Consider the following 7,830-nt stretch of genomic DNA (forward strand, 5'->3'; position numbering starts at 1 on the left):
TGCCGAGCCATTGGATTCGTCCCCGGCCATAGGCTCCGAGCCGCCTGCGTTCGTGCCTATCGAATCCGATTGGGCACCGATCATGGAGTTTACCTCCATGGATATCTTTCAGCACTCGCCTTTCAGCGATGTGCTAACTTCATTAAGGTATCTCTCCTTGTCAGGAGAACCTTGGCCGAACTATATAGCTGCCCACCCACCACCCACTTAGTAGCCACTGTCGACGATTTAACCGACATGCTCAATTTTGACTCCGAAGTCATCGACGGCATGGACGACGATGCAGGAGAGGAACAGGAACCAGTGCCCATAGAGCGCTGGACAACCACTTCATCACATGACATATGCATGGTGGATACACCCAAAGAAGGCAATGGCGACAAGACAGCGGAGGATGACCCCTCCAAGAAGCAAACAAAGCATCGGCATAGGCGCCGCTCCAAATCCCGCCTCGGCAAAAACAGCAATAATAGTGCAAGAGAAAACAACACTCCAGTCGACTCTAGAGGAAATGACGACGACATTGCCCCGGCGGCAGAGCATGATGAAACTGAAAACGAAGATCATAGTATGGATCCGATATCCGGACACGGCGACACCGAGGATAAAGCTCATAAACCTCCCTCCGGGGAGGAAAACAGTCCGGACAAAGATGCACACATCATCCTGGAAAGGCACTTGGAACAAGAGAACCTCCGCAAAAGGCTTATTGCCACAGCGAGGAGTCTGAAGAAGAAGAAGCAAAGGCTTAAGGCCGCACAAAATACGCTCAGCAGCAGATGGAGCAAAGTGCTCGACAACGAAGGAAACTATGGTGGAAGTTACCACACAAAGAGCCATCCAAAGCGCAAGCTACTGCCTGAATTTGACGAAGAGGCCTTAGAGCCCACACAGCCGAAAAATAAAATGGCCAACCGGCCGGATCAACCACCTTGTGATCGCAATAGAGCGGCTCACAAGGCCGCACATAAGTCAATACACGATCTATGTGAAGACTTGCGCCAAAAATCCAGCATGACCAGATCCATCTATGGATCTAGGAAGCGCGCTCCGGCACAAAATCAAAACCGAATACCACAACCGTCCGTACGCCATGATACATCCAAATACAGGGGTGCCGCACACCCCCTATGTTTCACCGATGAGGTGCTGGACCATGAATTTCTAGAAGGATTCAAACCAGTGAACATAGAAGCGTACGACGGGACCATGGACCTTGGGGTCTGGATTGAGGACTTTATCCTCCATATCCATATGGCTCGCGGACACGATCTCCACGCCATCAAGTACTTACCCCTCAAGCTTAAAGGACCAGCTCGGCACTTGCTGAAAAGCCTCCCCGAAAACTCAATTGGAAGTTGGGAGGAGCTCGAGGATGCTTTTCGGGCTAATTTTCAAGGGACCTATGTCCGACCTCCGGATGCAGACTATTTAAGTCATATAATTCAACAGCCCGGAGAGTCAGCCTGAAAGCTTTGGAACAGGTTTCTCACTAAGAAGAACCAAATCGTCGACTGCCCGGACGCTGAAGCCTTAGCAGCTTTCAAGCACAGCGTCCGAGACGAATGGCTCGCCATACACCTTGGCCAAAAAAAATCGAGAACAATGGCAGGCCTGACAAGTCTCATGACCCGCTTTTGCACGGGCGAAGATAGCTGGTTAGCCCACAGTAGCACCAGTGACCCAAGCACATCTGAAGTCAGGGATGGCAATGGAAAACCATGACGCAGTAAAAGCAAGCGTCGAAATAAAGAAGACAGCCCAGATAATACAGCGGTAAACGTCAGATTCAGGGGCTCTCGACCAGGTCAGCGGAAAAAGCCTTTCAAAGGCAGCAGAGATGGACCGTCCAGCCTAAATAAGATTCTAGACAAACTATGCCAGATTCATGGCACCCCTGATAAACCTGCAAATCACACCCATAGAGAATGCTGGGTCTTCAAGCAGGCCGGTAAGCTAAACGCCGAACACAAGGGGAGGGAGACACCAAGCGAAGATGAGGACGAACCTTGCCAGCAAAGCACGGGAGAACAGAAAATATTCCTACCAGAGGTTAAAACAGTAAACATGATCCACGTGACAAAGGGGAGAAGCAAACATGCACTCTGAGACATACGCGCCGTAGAGCCCGTCACCCCCAAGTTCAACCCCTGGTTGGCCTGCCCGATCACTTTTGATCACAGGGATCACCCGACAAGCATCCGGCATGAAGGATTGGCTGCCTTGGTGTTAGACCCAATAATAAACGGATACCATCTCACACGAGTCCTTCTGGACGGCGGCAGTGGTCTAAATCTGATATATCAGGACGCAGTCCGCAAAATGGGGATAGAGCCAACAAAAATCAGCCACAGTAATACTACCTTCAAGGGAGTAATACCAGGCCCAGAGGCCCGCTCCATGGGCTCTCTAATACTAGAGGTTGTATTCGGTTCACCCGACAACTATCGAAGTGAGAAGTTAGACTTCGACATTGCTCCATTCCAAAGCGGTTATCATGCACTCCTCGGAAGAACAGCTTTCGCTTGTTTTAATGCGGTACCACATTACGCTTTTCTTAAGCTTAAGATGCCTGGTCCACGTGGCACCATCACAGTTAGTGGAAATATTGAGCGTTCTCTACGCGCGGAAGAATGTGCGACGGCTTTAACACTCAAGCACTAGACGGCCTCACCAACCAGAATAAATGACAGGTCGTCAAGACCGCGGACATGGTTCGATGGGTCCAGCGCATCACTAGATATACCTGAGATTGGTTTGATGGTTAAACCTTCATAGACGGTAACAAGGGCTTCCCACGTGTAATCAGGGCTAGTTCGGCTCAACTCGACTTATCTTGAATTTTAATGGTTTATCGAGAATAACCAATTTTTTGGCACACCAACTTTCACCTAAGTTCTTCTCTTTTATAGACGACAATCGTGCTACACCCGTCCAGGACACGGCACAACGGAGACACGGGCGTAGACGTGCAGCAGGGACCCGCTCAAAGGTTTCTTTTTAGATTAAGACCCTGCGTAAACCTTTTTTTACTGTCTCTTGTTGTCCACATCCTCCGGATACTCAATACAACCGAGAAGGATGCTGACGTTATTGGCATGTTGCCATGTCAGAATATTGCACGTACCTGGACACTCGGGGTTTATTATTGAGGGCATCGTTCAGCCCGGCATATGTTATAAAGACCGAATACCTTAGGGAGTGTTTAGTTTCGCGAGTTTGGCCTTATATGCATCAGCTCCGAATCATGTCTTTGGTCAAATGTTGGCTTTGCTTAGCTCCCGTGTTTTTCTACCTTATGTTTCGCTCTATTGGCTAAGGTGGCACCGGGAGAACTACTGCGATTGTGCCCTGGTTCATCCCGATGAGCACCTCAGTAGAGAAAGCCAAAAACTGACTGTCATGATAAAGCGCGAGACTGGTCAACCACTCGATGACTTAGCGGAATCTTTGGGATTCCTCCGCATTAACGAAGGGCCGTTTCCCGGTCATGTACGCACGCCCCCCGTATTTGGACGAGCGCGGAAGTACCAGGGGTTATATAGTAGTCCCACCGTCAAACTCCTATGGCTAAGTGAAAGTGTTAAAGCAATATAGTCCGATTGCCTCGTTTGCTGCGCTACCACCTCCTTAATGGACCAAGACGTTGGATCAAGTGTGAATACGCATTTTTTGCGAACACCCCCGCATTATATGCGTGGGGGCTGAAGCCGACGACTGCAAACTTTCAGGTTATATACATATATACATAAACGGCCGCACATGAGGCATCATAATACTTTCAGGCAAAAGTATAAACACAGCCTTTATAATTCAATAAAACATTGTTTTTACAATGGGAATACATGTCACTAGAGCATAATATTCTTCGAGCACTGAGCCTCTGTTGAACAAGCACCTTCAAGGACTTCTTCAAAGTAGTGCTCGGCAGATACTCGGCCTACGGCCGAACTCTGGGTTGCAATAGAGGTGGCCCCCATCTCTGCCCAGTATGTCTTGACACGGGCAAGTGCCATACGCGCACCCTCTATGCACATCGACCTCTTCATAGCGTCGATGTGCGGCACAACACCAAGGAACTGTTGCACTAAACTAAAATAACTATTCGGCCTTGGCCCTTCCGGCCATAGATGATCCACAACAGGCCTCATGGCAAGCCCGGACAACCTATGGAGCTCGGCCCACTCGGCCATTCGCTCATTCAACAGCAGCGGACGCACTGGAGCATGGAACTGTGACCAGAACAACTTTTCCACTTCACGATCTTTTTGATCCTTGAAGTACTCAGCTGCATCAGCAGCACTTGCTGCCAAATCCATGTACACATATGCAGAACTCCATAGTTGATCAAGAGGGGCATACTTTGGATCTCCGAACTTCGACCGCAACAAAAAGGGCTTCCCAGCCGCAATATCTCCAGCTTGACGCAGCTCCTCCTTTGCCGCCCTGATTTTAGAGTGGGCTTCCTTGGCTGCTACCATGGCCTTCTCCAGGTTTGTCGCCTTCGCTCGACTTTCTTTTTCAAGAAGCTGGTAACGGTCGGCGGCATCTTTCAACTCAATGGCCATCTTGGCTATTTTCTCCTTGCTTTGGCAATGCGCAGCCTGTTCGGCTCTCAGCTCTTCGACCGCGTTTAGAGCGGCCGCATCACTATTCCTGGCTTGTTCCTTGGCTCGGGCAAGTTCCACCCAAAGGGTCTCCAAAGTGGCAGCTCCATCTGCAGTCACAACATATTAAAGATACTAGCATCATCCTCCTCTTACTATGTGTTGATCACCGGAGAAATCACATACCCTGTGCCTCGTCGAGCCGCTTGTTTACAAGCACGATGTCGGCATCTGCCGCATCAAATTGCCGCTTCAGCTCGGCAAACTCACCAATCCGGCTAGCCACCGGACCTCCAGCCACCTGCACATGAAGGCGGCCTGATTATTACCTGGGACTAGGATCCTCTTCTTTCCGCCGTTCTCGACGGCAACCAGAGTCTTAGGGGCTACTATCTGCATAGGGCGCACCTAACATGTGCGGTACTATCAAAAACATACACTATTTCACGTACCTTAAAGCCTTTCAGCAGACTCATAAAAGCTTCATGCAACCTGCTTTCGGCTTACGATGCACTTTTGAGATGGCCGCTTGCTCCATAAGATCCTTCAGTGCGTCCGATCACACACTGGATGGTTCCGGACTCTTTCTGTTGCTCTCTTTAGGAGTAGAATACTGATGACTTCGGGTGGCCAAAGGATTACCCTCTGGCCTTGGCGGATCAGGAGAAACCCTCCGCGACGACACTTCAGGGTCGCCCGCCTCATGAGGCGGGGTGGCAGGGGGAGGTGTTTCGCTCTCCATCATCTCCGTAAGAAGATCTCCCAAAGATGAACTCTATTGAGAAGGGCTATGATCTGAACTACAAGATATATGCTTCGGTTATTATCCTCAGAAGTAATGTAGGATATTTTTACTATTAAGTACTTTTTACTATAGCTCAGTAGAGGGCTGATCCCCTTGCGGGCACTGTGCGGCAAGAGTACTCACTGAGGCAGGACCCTCTGGCGATGATTTCTTCCCCCATCTGGAAACCATTGTTTCCGGGTCTTCAGAGGTGGTCCTCTTCCTTCCTTGGGGAGAGGGAATTTCAGATTCTTCTCACTGGTTATCCTCCTTTGCGGAGGCGCTAATTCCCCCGGTTTGGATGAATAATGAGTGAGGCCTGCTTTCAGCCTCTTTATTCTCCCCTTTATCTTCCCCTGAGGGCGCCTGATAAGGCGCCGGCTCAAGCATTCTGGCTATTACTGGATTTGCTGAGCCTTCGGGAAGGGGGGCCGAACACCTAATCATCTTCGCCTTTGTTACCCAATCCTGGTCAAAGAGCGACTTTTCAGAATGATGTTGTGATAAATAAAAAGACAGCATGTTCGGCCACGGGATTACTTACTTGGGTATCTGGGCGATTACAGCTCAGACCCGCATCCTCGGTGGTGTCCGGACACTTTATTTGTGGTCCGAAGAACAATTTGTACATCTCTTCGCGCGTCATGCCGAGGAAGTGCTGAATAGTCCGCGGTCCCTCCAGGTTGAATTCCCACATACGGAGGGGCCGACGTTTGCAAGGCGGGACCCGACGAACTAGCATGACTTGCATTACCGTGACCAGGCTGACATTTCTCTCGAGGAGATCTCGGATGCGACTCTGCAATATCGGCACATCATTTACTGGCCCCCAGTCCAGCCCCTTGTTGATCCATGACGTCAGTTGTGGTGGGGGGCCCGAGCGAAAGGCAGGGGCGGCTACCCACTTGGTACTCCGGGGAGCTGTGATATAAAACCACTCCCGTTGCCATAAACTAGACACCTCTGGGAAGGAACCCTCTGGCCATGGAACATCAGCGCATTTGCTTATTACGACACCTCCGCACTCTGCGTGTTGCCCCTCAATCATCTTTGGCTTCACATTGAAAGTCTTGAGCCATAGGAAGAAGTGTGGGGTAATGCGGAGGAAGGCCTCACATACGACGATGAACGACGAGATGTGAAGGAGGGAATCCGGGGCCAGGTCATGGAAATCCAGCCCATAATAAAACATGAGCCCCCTAACAAAGGGATCCAGAGCAAGGCCTAGCCCTCAGAGGAAGTGAGAGATGAATACAACGCTCTCGCCGGGTTCGGGAGTGGGAATAACCTGCCCTCGAGGAGGCAGCCTGTGCCAGATTTCGCCGGTAAAATACCTGGCCTCTCTTAGCTTATTGATGTCTTCCTATGTGACAGAGGAAGGCATCCACCGACCTTGAAGGTTGGATCCGGACATGGTTGAAGGTCCGAAGCGCCTAACCTGAGCCTTGGGTGTTGGAACTTGAGGCGGGGGAAGGATTCGATTGAGTATGAAAAGGACAAGCCTTGGCCTCTTTATAAAGAGGGTGAATATCAAGCGTCCTCCTCATGGCCGTTTGGGACTTGCCTAAAATCGAGGAGTCATATCAATGGGCACGATTGGGTTACCCATGTCCGTATTGATGAGAATCCCGTAATAAGGGGGATACAATCTCTGCTTCGACAAGACGTGTCAAGAAAACCGCCTCGCAATATATGCGGTGCTGGTTGAGAAAAACGGTTCGAATAATGACCGGGCATGGCATGATGTCATGTTGCTAAACGTGTCGGCAGATTAGATTTGTGGAAATATTATTCTCTCTGCGGTGGTATGTGGAACTTGTTTTGCAGAGCCGGACACTATCCTTGTGTTCAAAATCTTCTATGGAGTATTCGGAGGAGGAACCCGCCTTGCAATGCCGAAGACAAATCTGCACGCCAGACTCATCGTCGTTGAAGCCTGGTTCAGGGGCTGCTGAGGGAGTCCTGGATTAGGGGGTCTCCGGACAACCGGACTATATCCTTTGGCCGGACTGTTGGACTATGAAGATACAAGATTGAAGACTTTGTCCCGTGTCCGGATGGGACTCTCCTTGGCGTAGAAGGCAAGCTTGGCAATACGGATATGTAGATCTCCTCCCTTGTAACCGACTCTGTGCAACCCTAGCCCCCTCCGGTGTCTATATAAACCGGAGGGTTTAGTCCGTAGGACAACAACAATCATACCATAGGCTAGCTTCTAGGGTTTAGCCTCTACGATCTCGTGGTAGATCAACTCTTGTAATACTCATATCATCAAGATCAATCAAGCAGGACGTAGGGTATTACCTCCATCGAGAGGGCCCGAACCTGGGTAAACATCATGTCCCCCGCCTCCTGTTACCATTCGCCTTAGACACAAACTTCGGGACCCCCTACCCGAGATCCGCCGGTTTTGACACCGACACTAGTTGTTCGCTCTAT

The sequence above is a fragment of the Triticum aestivum genome, chromosome 2A (assembly GCF_018294505.1).
Source record: "Triticum aestivum cultivar Chinese Spring chromosome 2A, IWGSC CS RefSeq v2.1, whole genome shotgun sequence".
In the NCBI taxonomy this organism is placed as follows: Eukaryota; Viridiplantae; Streptophyta; class Magnoliopsida; order Poales; family Poaceae; genus Triticum; species Triticum aestivum.